Below are 21227 nucleotides of genomic sequence, written 5' to 3' on the forward strand. Positions count from 1 at the left end.
TTAGCTACTAAGTATGAACTTAACGGGTAGGTACTACCCGAATTTAAACTTATAAAACGCTAATATGAAGAAAAAGCTTTTATAAATGAGTTCATATTATGCTATGAAATACAATTAACTACTCTTAATATTCTATATGATTAACTTGTTCCATTTGACTATTTTGAAGGAAATGGCACCGACTACTCGAAACACCGTGAATATGAATGAAGAGGAATTCCGTACTTTTCTAGCTTCAAACATAGCCGCAGTACAGGCTGCGCTACATACCAACAATAACCTTGGATCTAGCAGTACAGGAAATTGTGTAGGATGCACCTACAAAGAATTCACTGCCTGCAAACCTTTGGAATTTGATGGAACCGAAGGACCGATCGGATTGAAATGGTGGACCGAGAAGGTCGAATCGGTGTTTGCCATAAGTAAGTGTAATGAAGAGGACAAAGTGAATTACGCTACGCATACCTTCACAGGTTCTGCGTTAACATGGTGGAATACCTATCTAGAGCAAGTGGGACAAGACGATGCGTACGCACTACCGTGGTCAGCATTCAAGCACTTGATGTGTAGTGACCCGAACTTTTCCATGTTTATATATATTAATTGAGATTGATATTTACATGATTAAATGTTTCCAGCATGTTAAGCAATCAAACTTGTTAAGACTTGATTAATTGAAATATGTTTCATACAGACAATTGACCATCCAAGTTGACCGGTGATTCACGAACGTTAAAACTTGTAAAAACTATATGATGACATATATATGGATATATATATATAGTTAACATGATACTATGATAAGTAAACATATCATTAAGTATATTAACAATGAACTACATATGTAAAAACAAGACTACTAACTTAATGATTTTTAAACGAGACATATATGTAACGATTATCGTTGTAAAGACATTTAATGTATATATATCATATTAAGAGATATTCATACATGATAATATCATGATAATATAATAATTTAAAATCTCATTTGATATTATAAACATTGGGTTAACAACATTTAACAAGATCGTTAATCTAAAGGTTTCAAAACAACACTTACATGTAACGACTAACGATGACTTAACGACTCAGTTAAAATGTATATACATGTAGTTTTTTAATATGTATTTTTACACTTTTGAAAGACTTCAATACACTTATCAAAATACTTCTACTTAACAAAAATTCTTACAATTACATCCTCGTTCAGTTTCATCAACAATTCTACTCGTATGCACCCGTATTCGTACTCGTACAATACACAGCTTTTAGATGTATGTACTATTGGTATATACACTCCAATGATTAGCTCTAAGCAGCCCATGTGAGTCACCTAACACATGTGGGGACCATCATTTGGCAACTAGCATGAAATATCTCATAAAATTACAAAAATATGAGTAATCATTCATGACTTATTTACATGAAAACAAAATTACATATCCTTTATATCTAATCCATACACCAACGAACAAAAACACCTACAAATACTTTCATTCTTCAATTTTCTTCATCTAATTGATCTCTCTCAAGTTCTATCTTCAAGTTCTAAGTGTTCTTCATAAATTCTACAAGTTCTAGTTACATAAAATCAAGAATACTTTCAAGTTTGCTAGCTCACTTCCAATCTTGTAAGGTGATCATCCAACCTCAATAAATCTTTGTTTCTTACAGTAGGTTATCATTCTAATACAAGGTAATAATCATATTCAAACTTTGGTTCAATTTCTATAACTATAACAATCTTATTTCAAGTGATGATCTTACTTGAACTTGTTTTCGTGTCATGATTCTGCTTCAAGAACTTCGAGCCATCCAAGGATCCGTTGAAGCTAGATCTATTTTTCACTTTTCTAGTAGTTTTATCCAAGGAACTTAAGGTAGTAATGATGTTCATAACATCATTCGATTCATACATATAAAGCTATCTTATTCGAAGGTTTAAACTTGTAATCACTAGAACATAGTTTAGTTAATTCTAAACTTGTTCGCAAACAAAAGTTAATCCTTCTAACTTGACTTTTAAAATCAACTAAACACATGTTCTATATCTATATGATATGCTAACTTAATGATTTAAAACCTGGAAACACGAAAAACACCGTAAAACCGGATTTACGCCGTCGTAGTAACACCGCTGGCAGTCTTGGGTTAGTTAATTAAAAACTATGATAAACTTTGATTTAAAAGTTGTTATTCTGAGAAAATGATTTTTATTATGAACATGAAACTATATCCAAAAATTATGGTTAAACTCAAAGTGGAATTATGTTTTCTAAAATGGTCATCTAGACGTCGTTCTTTCGACTGAAATGACTACCTTTACAAAAACGACTTGTAACTTATTTTTCTGACTATAAATCTATAATTTTTCTATTTAGATTCATAAAATAGAGTTCAATATGAAACCATAGCAATTTGATTCACTCAAAACGGATTTAAAATGAAGAAGTTATGGGTAAAACAAGATTGGATAATTTTCTCATTTTAGCTACGTGAAAATTGGTAACAAATCTATTCCAACCATAACTTAATCAACTTGTATTGTATATTATGTAATCTTGAGATACCATAGACACGTATACAATGTTTCGACCTATCATGTCGACACATCTATATATATTTCGGAACAACCATAGACACTCTATATGTGAATGTTGGAGTTAGTTATACAGGGTTGAGGTTGATTCCAAAATATATATAGTTTGAGTTGTGATCAATACTGAGATACGTATACACTGGGTCGTGGATTGATTCAAGATAATATTTATCGATTTATTTCTGTACATCTAACTGTGGACAACTAGTTGTAGGTTACTAACGAAGACTGCTGACTTAATAAACTTAAAACATCAAAATATATTAAAAGTGTTGTAAATATATTTTAAACATACTTTGATATATATGTATATATTGTTATAGGTTCGTGAATCAACCAGTGGCCAAGTCTTACTTCCCGACGACATAAAAATCTGTGAAAGTGAGTTATAGTCCCACTTTTAAAATCTAATATTTTTGGGATGAGAATACATGCAGGTTTTATAAATGATTTACAAAATAGACACAAGTACGTGAAACTACATTCTATGGTTGAATTATCGAAATCGAATATGCCCCTTTTTATTAAGTCTGGTAATCTAAGAATTAGGGAACAGACACCCTAATTGACGCGAATCCTAAAGATAGATCTATTGGGCCTAACAAACCCCATCCAAAGTACCGGATGCTTTAGTACTTCGAAATTTATATCATATCCGAAGGGTGTCCCGGAATGATGGGGATATTCTTATATATGCATCTTGTTAATGTCGGTTACCAGGTGTTCACCATATGAATGATTTTTATCTCTATGTATGGGATGTGTATTGAAATATGAAATCTTGTGGTCTATTATTATGATTTGATATATATAGGTTAAACCTATAACTCACCAACATTTTTGTTGACGTTTTAAGCATGTTTATTCTCAGGTGATTATTAAGAGCTTCGGCTGTCGCATACTTAAATAAGGACGAGATTTGGAGTCCATGCTTGTATGATATTGTGTAAAAACTGCATTCAAGAAACTTATTTTGTTGTAACATATTTGTATTGTAAACCATTATGTAATGGTCGTGTGTAAACAGGATATTTTAGATTATCATTATTTGATAATCTACGTAAAGCTTTTTAAACCTTTTATTGATGAAATAAAGGTTATGGTTTGTTTTAAAATGAATGCAGTCTTTGAAAAATGTCTCATATAGAGGTCAAAACCTCGCAACGAAATTAATTAATATGGAACGTTTTTAATCAATAAGAACGGGACATTTCAGTTGGTATCAGAGCGTTGGTCTTAGAGAACCAGAATTTTGCATTAGTGTGTCTTATCGAGTTTGTTAGGATGCATTAGTGAGTCTGGACTTCGACCGTGTTTACTTGAAAAATGATTGCTTAACAAATTTTGTTGGAAACTATATATTTTTAACATTTGAATATTATGTGATATATTAATCTCTTAACGCGTTTGATATTATGTGATAGATGTCTACCTCTAGAACAAGTCCCATTGACTCACCTTATAATAATGAAGAGTCAAATGTAAATTGGAATGATTCGTGGACTGATTCACAAGTTCCCGAAGAGGAACCGGAAGAAGAGTCAGAACCGAAAGAAGAATCGAAACCGGAAGAAGAATCGGAACCGGATGAAGAAATAGAACCGGTGGGGGAAATAATAAAACGGTTAAGTAAAAGAAAATCCTCAACCAACCGACCAAGGTTAATTATGGTCAATGGTGTTTCCGCCAAGGAAGCAAAATATTGGGAGGATTACCAATTCTCCGATGAATCAGATTCCGACGAGAATTCCAATGATGTTATAGAAATTACCCCAACTGAATTGAAAAAGGCAAAAGAAAATAATAAGGGAAAGGGCATAAAAATAGAGAAATCTAATTCCAACCCCGATGAACTTTATATGTATCGTCAACCCCCGAAGTCCTTAAGTTGTAACAATGACCCGGGAACCTCTAAACCACCAGGTTTTTCTAAACCAATGTGGAAAACGACGGCTCGTATTAGGGAAACATCATATATCCCTAGAAACTTGGCAAAACGATCCAAAACCGAAGAAGAAGAAACAAGCGAGTCGGAATAAGATAGTTGTATTCGTGTGGTGTAATATATGTAATATAGTGTGCTTATGCTTTATGATATATGTAAAAATTACTTGTATTAATAAGTATTTTTTTTTATGAATCTAACTCTTGTCTATTTTACAGTATAAAAAACACAAAATGGATAGACAACCCAATATTTTAAGAGACCTACCCGGAGACATGATTGATGAAATCTTGTCTAGAGTCGGTCAGAATTCTTCGGCACAACTGTTTAAGGCGAGATCAGTTTGTAAGACATTCGAAGAACGTTCCAAGAATGCCTTGGTTTATAAAAGGCTTTCGTTCGAAAGATGGGGGATATCACATTGGGAAATCCATAAGTTACGATGTGTTTACTTTGACGCATATATTGCGGGGAACCCAAATGCTATTTTACGAAATGGGTTAAGAAATTATTTTGACTCAATATATCCGAATATTGGACTAAGTGATTTAGAAAAAGCGGCTAACATGCAACATAAAGAAGCATGTTATGCTTACGGATTAGTAATGTTCGCTTCTCACCAAAGTGAGAACAGGAACATCGGGCTACAACTATTAAACAAAACGTTCCCACAAGTGACGGAGTCGGTAATTGGGGTAAGAAATGAGGTTTTTAGATTGTTACGGGACTGTTGGACATTACGTAACCCTCGTCCCTTTGACGACGTTACAACACGCTGTCTTATCAACGGCCATAACGGTTATGTTCCACAAGACCAAGGATGGGAAGTAATCCTAGTAAAACCAAAATGCATGACTTGTTTCTAGACGTATGAATTACGTGTCTTTATTGCCTTTGCTGCACGACTTGTGTAATAGCTAGAATTATCTTCACAACCATCTTGTATCAAATTTATTGTGTGCTATATTTCATGCTATATGTAAAATAAGCGGTATTGTAAGTTTGTAAAATATTGTGTAAAAGTTTGAACGTGAAATATTATTATAATCAGTTTTTCATATAGAATTGTAGTAGTTGAATTGTATATTAGCTACTAAGTATGAACTTAACGAGTAGGTACTACCCGAATTTAAACTTATAAAATGCTAATATGAAGAAAAAGCTTTTATAAATGAGTTCATATTATGCTACGAAATACTATTAACTACTCTTACTATTCTGTATGATTAACTTGTTCCATTTGACTATTTTGAAGGAAATGGCACCGACTACTCGACACACCGTGAATATGAATGAAGAGGAATTCCGTACTTTTCTAGCTTCAAACATAGCTGCAGTACAGGCTGCGCTACATACCAATAATAACCTTGGATCTAGCAGTACAGGAAATCGTGTAGGATGCACCTACAAAGAATTCACTGCCTGCAAACCTTTGGAATTTGATGGAACCGAAGGACCGATCGGATTGAAACGGTGGACCGAGAAGGTCGAATTGGTGTTTGCCATAAATAAGTGTACTGAAGAGGACAAAGTGAAGTACTCTATGCATACCTTCACAGGTTCTGCGTTAACATGGTGGAATACCTATCTAGAGCAAGTGGGACAAGTCGATGCGTACGCACTACCGTGGTCAGCATTCAAGCACTTGATGAACGAGAAGTACCGTCCCAGAACCGAGGTCAATAAGCTCAAGACAGAACTTAGAGGGTTACGAACCCAAGGATTTGATATTACCACGTACGAAAGACGATTCACAGAATTGTGCCTATTGTGTCCGGGAGCATTCGAAGATGAGGAAGAGAAGATCGACGCGTTTGTGAAAGGATTACCGGAAAGAATCCAAGAAGATATAAGTTCACACGAGCTCGTCTCCATACAACAGTCATGTAGAATGGCTCACAAACTAGTGAACCAGATTGAAGAAAGAATTAAAGAACAGACTGCTGAAGAGGCCAATGTGAAGCAAGTCAAAAGAAAGTGGGAGGAAAACGGTGATAAGAATCACCAATACGACAACAACAGCAATTACAACAATAATCGCAACAATTATCCCAACAATCGCAACATCAATCGCAACTACAACAAACGGCCCAACAACAACAACAATAACAACAACAGCAACTACAACAATCATCCCAATAACAATAATAACCGCAACAACAACAACAATCAGAAGCAGCTATGCCAAAGGTGTGAAAAGTATCACTCGGGGTTCTGCACCAAATTTTGCAACAAGTGTAAAAGAAATGGTCATAGCGCGGCGAAGTGTGAGGTCTACGGACCAGGGGTTAATAGAACGAAAGGAACAAATGGTGTCGGAACGAGTAATGGCGGAGCAAGTAGTGTCGGAGCAAGTTATGCCAATGTAGTTTGTTATAAATGTGGAAAACCGGGCCACATTATTAGAAATTGCCCGAACCAGGAGAACACGAATGGACAAGGCTGCGGAAGAGTTTTCAATATTAATGCGGCAGAGGCACAGGAAGACCCGGAGCTTGTTACGGGTACGTTTCTTATTGACAATAAATCTGCTTACGTTTTATTTGATTCGGGTGCGGATAGAAGCTATATGAGTAGAGATTTTTGTGCTAAATTAAGTTGTCCATTAACGCCTTTGGATAGTAAATTTTTACTCGAATTAGCAAATGGTAAATTAATTTCAGTAGATAATATATGTCGGAATCGAGAAATTAAACTGGTTAGCGAAACATTTAAGATTGATTTGATACCAGTAGAGTTAGGGAGTTTTGATGTGATAATCGGTATGGACTGGTTGAAAGAAGTGAAAGCAGAGATCGTTTGTTACAAAAATGTAATTCGCATTATACGAGAAAAAGGAAAACCCTTAATGGTGTACGGAGAAAAGGGCAACACGAAGCTACATCTTATTAGTAATTTGAAGGCACAAAAACTAATAAGAAAAGGTTGCTATGCTGTTCTAGCACACGTCGAGAAAGTACAAACTGAAGAAAAGAGCATCAATGATGTTCCCATTACAAAAGAATTTCCCGATGTATTTCCGAAAGAATTACCGTGATTACCCCCACATCGATCCGTTGAATTTCAAATAGATCTTGTACCAGGAGCTGCACCAATAGCGCGTGCTCCTTACAGATTCGCACCCAGCGAGATGAAAGAACTGCAAAGCTAATTACAAGAACTTTTAGAGCGTGGTTTCATTCAACTAAGCACATCACCGTGGGGAGCTCCTGTTTTCTTTGTCAAGAAGAAAGATGGTACATTCAGGTTGTGTATCGACTACCGAGAGTTGAACAAACTTACCATCAAGAACCGCTACCCACTACCGAGAATCGACGACTTATTTGATCAACTACAAGGCTCGTCTATTTATTCAAAGATTGACTTACGTTCCGGGTATCATCAAATGCGGGTGAAAGAAGATGATATTCCAAAGACTGCTTTCAGAACACGTTACGGTCATTACGAGTTTATGGTCATGCCGTTTAGTTTAACTAATGCACCAGCTGTGTTCATGGACCTTATGAACCGAGTGTGTGGACAATACCTTGACAAGTTTGTCATTGTTTTCATTGATGACATACTTATTTACTCAAAGAATGACCAAGAACACGGTGAACATTTGAGAAAGGTGTTAGAAGTATTGAGGAAGGAAGAATTGTACGCTAAGTTTTCAAAGTGTGCATTTTGGTTGGAAGAAGTTCAATTCCTCAGTCACATAGTGAACAAAGAAGGTATTAAGGTGGATCCGGCAAAGATAGAAACTGTTGAAAAGTGGGAAACCCCGAAAACTCCGAAACACATACGCCAGTTTTTAGGACTAGCTGGTTACTACAGAAGGTTCATCCAAGACTTTTCCAGAATAGCAAAACCCTTGACTGCATTAACGCATAAAGGGAAGAAATTTGAATGGAATGATGAACAAGAGAAAGCGTTTCAGTTATTAAAGAAAAAGCTAACTGCGGCACCTATATTGTTATTGCCTGAAGGGAATGATGATTTTGTGATTTATTGTGAAGCATCAAAGCAAGGTCTCGGTTGTGTATTAATGCAACGAACGAAGGTGATTGCTTATGCGTCTAGACAATTAAAGATTCACGAACAAAATTATATGACACATGATTTGGAATTAGGCGCGGTTGTTTTTGTATTAAAGACTTGGAGGCACTACTTATATGGGGTCAAAAGTATTATATATACCGACCACAAAAGTCTTCAACACATATTTAATCAGAAACAACTGAATATGAGGCAGCGTAGGTGGATTAAATTGTTGAATGATTACGACTTTGAGATTCGTTACCACCCGGGGAAGGCAAATGTGGTAGCCGACGCCTTGAGCAGAAAGGACAGAGAACCCATTCGAGTAAAATCTATGAATATAATGATTCACACTAACCTTACTACTCAAATAAAGGAGGCGCAACAAGGAGTTTTAAAAGAGGGAAATTTAAAGGATAAAATACCCAAAGGATCGGAGAAGCATCTTAATATTCGGGAAGATGGAACCCGGTATAGGGCTGAAAGAATTTGAGTACCAAAATTTGGAGATATGAGAGAAATGGTACTTAGAGAAGCTCATAAAACCAGATACTCAATACATCCTGGAACAGGGAAGATGTACAAGGATCTCAAGAAACATTTTTGGTGGTCGGGTATGAAAGCCGACGTTGCTAAATACGTAGGAGAATGTTTGACGTGTTCTAAGGTCAAAGCTGAGCATCAGAAACCATCAGGTCTACTTCAACAACCCGAAATCCTGGAATGGAAATGGGAAAACATTACCATGGATTTCATCACTAAATTACCAAGGACTTCAAGTGGTTTTGATACTATTTGGGTAATAGTTGATCGTCTCACCAAAACAGCACACTTCCTGCCAATAAGAGAAGATGACAAGATGGAGAAGTTAGCACGACTGTATTTGAAGGAAGTCATCTCCAGACATGGAATACCAATCTCTATTATCTCTGATAGGGATGGTAGATTTATTTCAAGATTCTGGCAGACATTACAGCAAGCATTAGGAACTCGTCTAGACATGAGTACTGCCTATCATCCACAAACTAATGGGCAGAGCGAAAGGACGATACAAACGCTTGAAGACATGCTACGAACATGTGTTATTGATTTCGGAAACAGTTGGGATCGACATCTACCGTTAGCAGAATTTTCCTACAACAACAGCTACCATTCAAGCATTGAGATGGCGCCGTTTGAAGCACTTTATGGTAGAAAGTGCAGGTCTCCAATTTGTTGGAGTGAAGTGGGGGATAGACAGATTACGGGTCCGGAGATAATACAAGAAACTACCGAGAAGATCATCCAAATTCAAAAACGGTTGAAAACCGCCCAAATTCGACAAAAGAGCTACGCTGACATTAAAAGAAAAGATATAGAATTTTAAATTGGAGAGATGGTCATGCTTAAAGTTGCACCTTGGAAAGGCGTTGTTCGATTTAGTAAACGAGGGAAATTAAATCCAAGGTATATTGGACCATTCAAGATTATTGATCGTGTCGGACCAGTAGCTTACCGACTTGAGTTACCTCAACAACTCGCGGCTGTACATAACACTTTCCACGTCTCGAATTTAAAGAAATGTTTTGCTAAAGAAGATCTCACTATTCCGTTAGATGAAATCCAAATCAACGAAAAACTTCAATTCATCGAAGAACCCGTCGAAATAATGGATCGTGAGGTTAAAAGACTTAAGCAAAACAAGATACCAATTGTTAAGGTTCGATGGAATGCTCGTAGAGGACTCGAGTTTACCTGGGAGCATGAAGATTAGATGAAGAAGAAATACCCGCATCTATTTCCAGAAGATTCGTCAACACCTTCAACAGCTTAAAATTTCGGGACGAAATTTATTTAACGGGTAGGTACTGTAGTGACCCGAACTTTTCCATGTTTATATATATTAATTGAGATTGATATTTATATGATTAAATGTTTCCAAAATGTTAAGCAATCAAACTTGTTAAGACTTGATTAATTGAAATATGTTTCCTATAGACAATTGACCACCCAAGTTGACCGGTGATTCACGAACGTTAAAACTTGTAAAAATTATATGATGACATATATATGGATATATATATAGTTAACATGATACTATGATAAGTAAACATATCATTAAGTATATTAACAATGAACTACATATGTAAAAACAAGACTACTAACTTAATGATTTTTAAACGAGACATATATGTAACGATTATCGTTGTAAAGACATTTAATGTATATATATCATATTAAGAGATATTTATACATGATAATATCATGATAATATAATAATTTAAAATCTCATTTGATGTTATAAACATTGGTTTAACAACATTTAACATGATCGTTAACCTAAAGGTTTCAAAACAACACTTACATGTAACGACTAACGATGACTTAACGACTCAGTTAAAATGTATATACATGTAGTGTTTTAATATGTATTTATACACTTTTGAAAGACTTCAATACACTTATCAAAATACTTCTACTTAACAAAAATGCTTACAATTACATCCTCGTTCAGTTTCATCAACAATTCTACTCGTATGCACCCGTATTCGTACTCGTACAATACACAGCTTTTAGATGTATGTACTATTGGTATATACACTCCAATGATCAGCTCTTAGCAGCCCATGTGAGTCACCTAACACATGTGGGAACCATCATTTGGCAACTAGCATGAAATATCTCATAAAATTACAAAAATATGAGTAATCATTCATGACTTATTTACATGAAAACAAAATTACATATCCTTTATATCTAATCCATACACCAACGACCAAAAACACCTACAAACACTTTCATTCTTCAATTTTCTTCATCTATTTGATCTCTCTCAAGTTCTATCTTCAAGTTCTAAGTGTTCTTCATATATTCTACAAGTTCTAGTTACATAAAATCAAGAATACTTTCAAGTTTGCTAGCTCACTTCCAATCTTGTAAGGTGATCATCCAACCTCAAGAAATCTTTGTTTCTTACAGTAGGTTATCATTCTAATATAAGGTAATAATCATATTCAAACTTTGGTTCAATTTCTATAACTATAACAATCTTATTTCAAGTGATGATCTTACTTGAACTTGTTTTCGTGTCATGATTCTGCTTCAAGAACTTCGAGCCATCCAAGGATCCGTTGAAGCTAGATCCATTTTTCTCTTTTCCAGTAGGTTTATCCAAGGAACTTAAGGTAGTAATGATGTTCATAACATCATTCGATTCATACATATAAAGCTATCTTATTCGAAGGTTTAAACTTGTAATCACTAGAACATAGTTTAGTTAATTCTAAACTTGTTCGCAAACAAAAGTTAATCCTTCTAACTTGACTTTTAAAATCAACTAAACACATGTTATATATCTATATGATATGCTAACTTAATGATTTAAAACCTGGAAACATGAAAAACACCGTAAAATTGGATTTACGCCGTCGTAGTAACACCGCGGGCTGTTTTGGGTTAGTTAATTAAAAACTATGATAAACTTTGATTTAAAAGTTGTTATTCTGAGAAAATTATTGTTATTATGAACATGAAACTATATCCAAAAATTATGGTTAAACTCAAAGTGGAAGTATGTTTTCTAAAATGGTCATCTAGACGTCGTTCTTTCGACTGAAATGACTACCTTCACAAAAATGACTTGTAACTTATTTTTCTGACTATAAACCTATACTTTTTCTGTTTAGATTCATAAAATAGAGTTCAATATGAAACCATAGCAATTTGATTCACTCAAAACGGATTTAAAATGAAGAAGTTATGGGTAAAACAAGATTGGATAATTTTTCTCATTTTAGCTACGTGAAAATTGGTAACAAATCTATTCCAACCATAACTTAATCAACTTGTATTGTATATTATGTAGTCTTGAGATACCATAGACACGTATACAATGTTTCGACCTATCATGTCGACACATCTATATATATTTCGGAACAACCATAGACACTCTATATGTGAATGTTGGAGTTAGCTATACAGGGTTGAGGTTGATTCCAAAATATATATAGTTTGAGTTATGATCAATACTGAGATACGTATACACTGGGTCGTGGATTGATTCAAGATAATATTTATCGATTTATTTCGGTACATCTAACTGTGGACAACTAGTTGTAGGTTACTAACGAGGACAGCTGACTTAATAAACTTAAAACATCAAAATATATTAAAAGTGTTGTAAATATATTTTTAACATACTTTGATATATATGTATATGTATATATTGCTATAGGTTCGTGAATCAACCAGTGGCCAAGTCTTACTTCCCGACGAAGTAAAAATCTGTGAAAGTGAGTTATAGTCCCACTTTTAAAATCTAATATTTTTGGGATGAGAATACATGCAGGTTTTATAAATGATTTACAAAATAGACACAAGTACGTGAAACTACATTCTATGGTTGAATTATCGAAATCGAATATGCCCCTTTTTATTAAGTCTGGTAATCTAAGAATTAGGGAACAGACACCCTAATTGACGCGAATCCTAAAGATAGATCTATTGGGCCTAACAAACCCCATCCAAAGTACCGGATGCTTTAGTACTTCAAAATTTATATCAAATCCGAAGGGTGTCCCGGAATGATGGGGATATTCTTATATATGCATCTTGTTAATGTCGGTTACCAGGTGTTTACCATATGAATGATTTTTATCTCTATGTATGGGATGTGTATTGAAATATGAAATCTTGTGGTCTATTATTATGATTTAATATATATAGGTTAAACCTATAACTCACCAACATTTTTGTTGATGTTTTAAGCCTGTTTATTCTCAGGTGATTATTAAGAGCTTCCGCTATCGCATACTTAAATAAGGACGAGATTTGGAGTCCATGTTTGTATGATATTGTGTAAAAACTGCATTCAAGAAACTTATTTTGTTGTAACATATTTGTATTGTAAACCATTATGTAATGGTCGTGTGTAAACAGGATATTTTAGATTATCATTATTTGATAATCTACGTAAAGCTTTTTAAACCTTTATTGATGAAATAAAGGTTATGGGTTGTTTTAAAATGAATGCAGTCTTTGAAAAACGTCTCATATAGAGGTTAAAACCTCGCAACGAAATCAATTAATATGGAACGTTTTTAATCAATAAGAACGGGACATTTCACACGACTCTCAGCTGATCGGGCCTGAGTCTACCGATAGTCCCTGCTACTCAATTCACAGTATAGTTATCCAGATGCAGGGGATGCATCATTCACACTATACTCCACAATCAGTTGCCTATGGACCCAACCTCCCCTAGGCAAGGTTGACCTCATTCGGAATCTAACCTCTCCTAGTCACGGTCTCGAGTCCCCAATCTCCCTAGGCCTGACTGGTGCCATTCACACAGTGTACACATAATTTACACACAACATCAGGCAAACGATATTATTCTAACATGGTAATCCCTACACTATGCATGGTAAAAGAGTCGATCACAGTAGCATGATATGCTACTTAAACTCTATCCTTAGATAGACCCACTCACCAATTACCAGCAACTGCTCAGTTATTATTTCTTAGCTTCCTCCGTGTTCTTATCTCCTGAGAACAATAAAAACCAAGTTAGAATAGTGTTCCCATCAAAATTAGACACACTGACAGCACATTTCAGCAAATTAGTAAAAAGCGTTCGCTAAAAATTCATGCTTAACACTTATGCATTTTCAGAATTTACATCCTGAAAACCATAAAAACACATGGGCAGCATAACGGCTATAAATCAACACTTAGTAAAATATTTACTGCCAACAGACCATCGGTCGATGGTCCCATCCATCAGCCGATCGTCAACACACAATCGGTCGATGGTCTCCCCCAATCGGTCAATCGTCAAAATTACATCCGCTGGTCAAAAGTCATACACTATCGGTCGATGGTCTTATCAACCGGCCGATCGTCCCTCACCATCGATCGATGGTCAACGACCATTGGTCGAAGGTAGATCATCAGCTGCAACAGCAGCAAAGTGATGGGTTTCACACCCAAAACACCAAATCTCGATATAGGACTCGTTTAAGACCCCAAAACATAACACATCTTTTATAGTAAACGTTTTGAGACATAAACCCACAAAATTTACGCTTAAACAACATCAATTTAAGCACTTGTGACCCAAAAATCACTGTTAACAAAACTCACCTTCAAACTCAATTTACACACTGATTTGGACATGAAATTTGACAAATCTTACCTTGATAGACTCACAACAACACTAGGAATCAGTTTCTTGACTCAATTCAAGAACCAAATCGAGATTGAGTGATTAGGGTTTTTAAAGAGGTGAATGTTATGTACGGAAGTGAAGAAGAAATTTCTAGAAACATAACAAAATGAGTAGGTCAAGGCTTAAATATTTGTGTTAAACACAATACCCCATCACCCACGGGTATTTACCAGTTATCTAATATCTTTCGCACAAGATTAAGTAACCCAAACGAGATCCAAATAAAATAAACAAACCTGTTCTGGGACCCTTGTCACAAACTGGTCACAACACAAATATAATAAAATACTAATAAAATAATTAAAATAAAAGCACTTAAGACTATGCACAAACCCTAAGGGCAAAATATGCAACTTACAACTAGCCCGGGTTTTAGTCTGTTACACTTATGATTTACCGTAAGACCATTGTAGAAGGTACAGATTTGGGCTGACCATTCTAACTGGTGATTAGGGCATTTCTTCAGCATAGTTTTGAATCGCTCCCATGCGATGTAAAGAGATTCATCATAACTTTTTTTAAAGTTAATGATGTCATTCTTAAGCTTGGTTTGTGTAGAAGGTGGGAAATATTTGGTTAGGAATTTAGTAGCCATCTCTGTGCATGACGTGATGGAATCTTTTTTCAATCCTTCAAACTATGTTTGTGCATGATGAGTGAGAGAATAGGGAAACAAGTATAGCCAGACTATATCTTGTCCTATCCCTGGTTGTTTGTAAGAGTTCGAAAGAGATATGAATTTATCAAGGTGAGAGTTAAGATCATCATTCGGTAATCCATGAAATTAACAGCCATTTTGGATGAGCTGTATAATATGATATTTTAACTCGAACGAGTGTCCTTGAATCTCTGGGAATCTGATTGGTCCTCCTCGACCTTCAATTGAGGGTTTGGTATTTTCTGCTAGAGTAACGTGTAACGCCATTCGATTTCTAATTCGTTCTTCTTTACGTGCTTCAGAGATTATTGCGTCTGGATCAGGTACGAAGAACAACGGCCCAGGTCTAGATCGGATTTGGGTCATACACTGAGTATGCCCTCTTGTTTTAAATTTTAAGTAGATAAGCTATGTTCCTAATTTAATCTAAAGTAATCTAAAGCAATCTTAATCTAAGGTAATCTAAGGAAATCTAAGGTAATCTAAGGTAATTATCCTAAGTTTAATTAGGTTTTTAGTTCTTGCTACTGATTCCCTGGTATTTCAATAACAGAGCTTAGCACGAACTACTCAACAAACCCAGTGGCCAGGCCGACTACGGAAACGCGTGATCCTTTTTGTTCCAATATAATTAGAGACTATTCGTAAAATCTAACAACCAAGTCCGTGTATAATTGTCTTTCTTAGACACCATAAAATGCTTGCGAATAGGTTTGATAAAAGCAGTATTGTCTGATACCAGTTCCCCGACAGTGGCGCCAAAAACTCACTCCCTCCTGATATGACCGAAATGGACGGTTTTATTTATGCGGTGTCGTTAGGCCGCAAGGCGTCAGAATCAGCTATCGAGAGGGGAGGTGAGTTTTAAATTTATATTTAGTGGGGCCTAAATCGTACTACTCCTTATTATGGTGAGTAAGGGAAGTATGACCTAGGGTCGTGATTTTTAAGATATCAGTAGAATCGAACCTATAATTAAAACTTATAATACTCCTAAAGTGAAGGAGTAGTGGTTTGTTACCTAATTTTGGGTTTTCTGATTTATGAGATAAAGTGAAGTAAATGCGATAAAATTTGTAATTCAAATAAGGTTAAAACAAGTGCAAACTATGGTTTCGTCAGTTACTTTACCGAGATTATGGAATGCTGGCTCATGAATAGGTAGTGACCTTATATTCATTACACAGGTCCCTTACCCCCGACACCCGTACAGTCTGACTACAGGCATACACGTTCAGATGACTCATCTAATTGACCGACTCGGTTGGGTGACATATTAACATTCCATAAAGGTCTAAACTTTCTTAAGCATAATAGAATACAGGGTATGCCGTATCCGAGAGACGTGATGTGTTTTGATGCTTTCGTTAATGATTGGGTTTAAAAAGGTAGTTAGGCCCTTAAAAAGAGTTCAACCATAAAGAACACCACGGCCAAGTCAGGTTTAACTTCCATGAACACATTCGGTTATCCTGAAGGTCCAATCCTTTATGTTTTTAAACAAACCGTTCCTTAATTAACTAAGAATCTCTCAAGCGGGGTGCAATGCTTGAGACCGTGTTATAGTGCAGTGTACTAATTAGCACTGACCGGGTTTCATGGCCTTACTTAGCAGAGGTACAGCTTACAATAACCATTGTGCTTCAGCGTGCACGTACGAAGTTTATATGCTTGGTGACTACACTAGCATGGTCTGGGACCGACAATGTACTATGGGTCTAGTTAAATGTTTCGCTATGAAAGAGTCCTCAGTTAGAATCCAAGGCTCGGTGGACTTACTACAACCGGTGTGTCTAAGTCAAACTTACGTGGTATCCGATAGACTTCTATTACTAAGGGGAGACACAGATAGTGTACTCTGAATCGGGGTTCGCGACTTCCCAATAACAGAGCCGATAACTACGTTCTATTAGTTGAAAAAACGATTGAGTTTAAAGCATAATCGAAAAGCATCTTGACAACATACACAAACCATAATATTATTTCGGTATTATAACTGACTACATCATAACATACACTAAAGATAACTACTTGCTAATCATGGCAACAATATCACAAAGCATAATAATGAAATACATTATATAAAGATAAAGGATATAAGTACCAGTAGATTAAACGAGTTCTGAATACAAAAGTTACAACTTCAAACTCCAGACCGCTCCTAATACAATTTTCGGCGTTCTTCTCCAGGTTCTAGGTTTCCCGCACGGAGTCGAAGACCTTGAAAGTATGACTGGTATTGTAGAAAGAAAGAGAGAAGTTAATTGAAGTGTGTCAAAAAATAGATGACAAAAGACCTTTAAATATACTAGGATTATTCCTGCATACGGCTCACAAGCCATATGGCAGGCCGTGTGGCAGGCCGTTTTGCCAGGCTGTTTGGGCTGGCAAGCCATTTGTTGTGCCCGTTTGCATTAGCTATAAGGCTGGCCGTTTTTCACACTGGCAGTTCGTATGGCAAGCCGTATGGAAAGTCGTATGGCCTACCCTGGTTTGCTGTTTTCGCTGGATCGTAACTTGATTTCCTTGATCGTAACTTGGTTTCTCCTCTTTCACCGTTTTCGCTCTAGAATCTTCGTTTTAGCTCCGATTCTCTTGATTCTTTTTGCACCGTCTTTGTAATCACTTAATCTTCAATTTCTGCCGACAAAGCGGGTATTTTAGCGATAAATTTTAGAACTTTATTGTTTTTAGGCCTCAATACCGAGGTGAAAACGTGACTTTTTAGCCGTTATCAGGCATCTTAAAGGATTTCTTTACACCCGAGCATTTGACGTTTTAGGCTCTACACTAGGTTTTACCATACGTTCATTTTTAGGTTCTACCTTTTCCTCAAAAGCCTTATGATCTAGTGGTTTTGACCTATAAGTCTTCAAGTTACGTTCGACAGAGCCTAACTTAGTTTATAACTTATAACTAAGGTCATTTAATTCATGTACCATATCTTCACCGACAGTGATGCAAGAAACAGGTTTAGGCACAGTCTAGTCAGAAGTATAAGGTAAAGCAAGTTGTTCAGTTTGATTACATATAACTTGTTGATCATGCACTTTAGTTATAGTTATAGTAATCTCTTTAGTAGGATTTCCAAATACTTCATTTTCCAACACAACAATGTATTTTTCAAGTAGAAGACATGGAATATAAACCAACCTACATTTAGGCACGTAATCCTTTCTTTCCAAATCCATCTCCTCTTGCACTAGTTCTTTTAAAAATTTAGGTGTAGATATATTATATTTTTCTTTTATCTTTTCATACATTAAAGCTATTTGGTGCAAACTTTTGTGAAGAACATTTGGCAACTATTTCATCTATTTCAACATCGGATGGATATCAGAAATGTCAACGAAAATTGACATTAAAATAGTCACCATCATAAAATGTAAGAGTAGATTTTACAGCAATCGGTAATGACTCTTGATGTGTATACCCAAGCCCCCACTTTTCACTATACATAACTTTTAGTTTATTCATGAAAAATGTTTGCTTATAAATATTTGATTCAATTAGAACTTTTACTTGTTCAGTTCGGTAAAATGGTCTTTTCCAACTCTTCTAAATCATAAATTTTCTTGTTGAGCTCTACTTTGAGTTGTTAAGACTCAGAGTATGATGAAGATGTAGTCTCTTTCTCTTTAGCCTTAAATTTTTCATTCAAAATTTTGTTTTCCTGTATTAAACCTTTAAATTCTTCTGACATAGAGACATGATTCTTCATCATTTGGTTTTACATCTCAATAAATTCAGGAGAAATGTTTTGAGATTTTGAGTGAAAAGGTACCTCTTCATCCTCAGATTAAGGTGAGTCTGAATTAGATTCATCTACATCCTTAGCCTAATAAGCTTTGTCACTCGGCAAACATTAGCATGTTCTTTTTTAGATGCATCATTATCAGTCCATGAAAACCAAGTATCCTCAAACTTTATAAGCTCCCCCCCCCCCTTAGAAACCTTTGCAAGCAACATCTTTTTCTTGTAATACTCATAATCATTCTTCTTCAAGAGTTTGCATTCTTAAGAAAAATGACCTGGTTTCCCTCAATTAAAGTATATATTCTACTTCTTTCCTTCAGGTGCTTCAAACTTCTTCTTCGTTGAATTAGTATTCTTTTAATAAGAGAAAGTTAAGGAATTATTGTTCTTGTTGGACTTGTACCTCAATCTGGTCTTGTTCAGCTATTTGGTGAACATTGCATCAGCTTTGATCAATGCTCAGTGTGTTTCATCCACATCATAAAGAGATTCTTCACTTGAATTCCCAGAATCAGATGGAATTGATGCTTTCTTGGAAAAAATTGTTTGAAAACTTAGCCCTTTTGATTAACAACTAAGGTTAGTGGATCAACATGTAAAGCTTTTTCTTATCGACCTGAATCTTAGATACCTCAGGTTGGTATATCATCACAGTACCAACTAGCTAATGAATATCATCTTGTTGATCTCCATTGTGGTTTGAATAGTGATACCAAAGGATCAAGACCAATCAGAATTTAGCTTTTTGATAAATTTCATATTGATTTCAATATTTCCTTTCTCCAAGCCACACTTCTTGAGTTCATTGATAACTCCAGTAAACCTCTTTTATGTGTCTTTCAGCAATTCATCTTTCTCCTGCTTGACATCTTCATACATTGCAAGGGCATTGTTCATCTTGGTAATCTCATACATGTTATACCCGTCCTGATGCCTACCCAAATTGCTTTAGCTGCTTTATTGTTATCAATATTTTTCTACAATTCATGATGTTTTTAGCTTCAACATCATTTGAACACGTTCACGATTAACTCCTATCATTTCATAGTATTTGAGCACAACACCAGTTTCAGTATGTATGATTTCAATAAATTGAGTGATACGTTCATGCCATTGGTAGTATTGCCCTTCAAACAAAACAGGTGGTTTGGTATCCGAACCAATAATTAGAGCATCATGAGTTGTCATTTTAAATTGTAAGAATCAGTTACTAAAAGAGAACGGTAACAAAATTTATCAAAATCTTCAAAAACGAACAGCGGATCCGGACGGTAGCAAAACTTGAGAATTACCAAAACTGGACACAGAATATTGGACAGTTGCGAAACTGACAATAAGAGATTCTAAGAATAAGTGTCAAAACCGGACACCTAAAATTAGTTAGTTTATCGGTCACTTCTCAAAATCTGACAAACATCTAAGAAACGGACAGTGTATCAAAATCTGACAAGTTATCAAAACTAGACAAATAACATACTGCAAATAAAGAAGTTAGTAACACAAACGTTCATTTTAAGAAAGTATCAAATGTCCATTTTTAACCCAGAACAGAATCGGACAGTGAAGTGTCCAATATCAATAGAAATCCAATTCAAACTTATACAAATCCATAGAATCTTCCTAAAGCTAATCCGAATCAGTTCTGCACTTCAAACTAAACTCAAGTAATTAACCTTCAATTTTAAGAACAAATGCATATAACTTGAAAAATGGACGGCAGTTACTTGTCCGTTAGTTGATCAAATCATCAAAACAACTTGTAATTCTGAAATTGAACAATCAAATTGATGTGTAATTGATTCACGAACCTCAATGACTAATCCTCAAACCAAAAACCTGCAAATTCAAGCCTAAATGAATCAAACAGGTCAAAGCTAAAAAAAGTACCAAAAATCTTCAAATTCATGTTGAGCTGTTGTTGAAATCTAAATCTCTGTAACTAATAATAATACGTTCTACTATCCTACATACACCTTCACTAAGAGTTTCAATCAATTCTAATCACTAGATATCAAAATTAAGTGATGTCCGTTAGTGT

At 35.4% G+C, this 21227-nt stretch overlaps 1 non-coding gene across 1 annotated transcript; it reads left to right on the plus strand.

Annotated features, from left to right (window-relative positions):
• Nucleotides 1-15215: 15215 nt before the first annotated feature.
• LOC139845900 (small nucleolar RNA R71) lies at nucleotides 15216-15321 on the plus strand. Its single transcript, XR_011758653.1, has one exon. It is a non-coding gene; the product is annotated as a small nucleolar RNA R71 (small nucleolar RNA).
• The last annotated feature ends 5906 nt before the right edge of the window (nucleotides 15322-21227 follow it).

This window comes from Rutidosis leptorrhynchoides, chromosome 4, assembly GCF_046630445.1.
Source record: "Rutidosis leptorrhynchoides isolate AG116_Rl617_1_P2 chromosome 4, CSIRO_AGI_Rlap_v1, whole genome shotgun sequence".
Classification (NCBI taxonomy): Eukaryota; Viridiplantae; Streptophyta; class Magnoliopsida; order Asterales; family Asteraceae; genus Rutidosis; species Rutidosis leptorrhynchoides.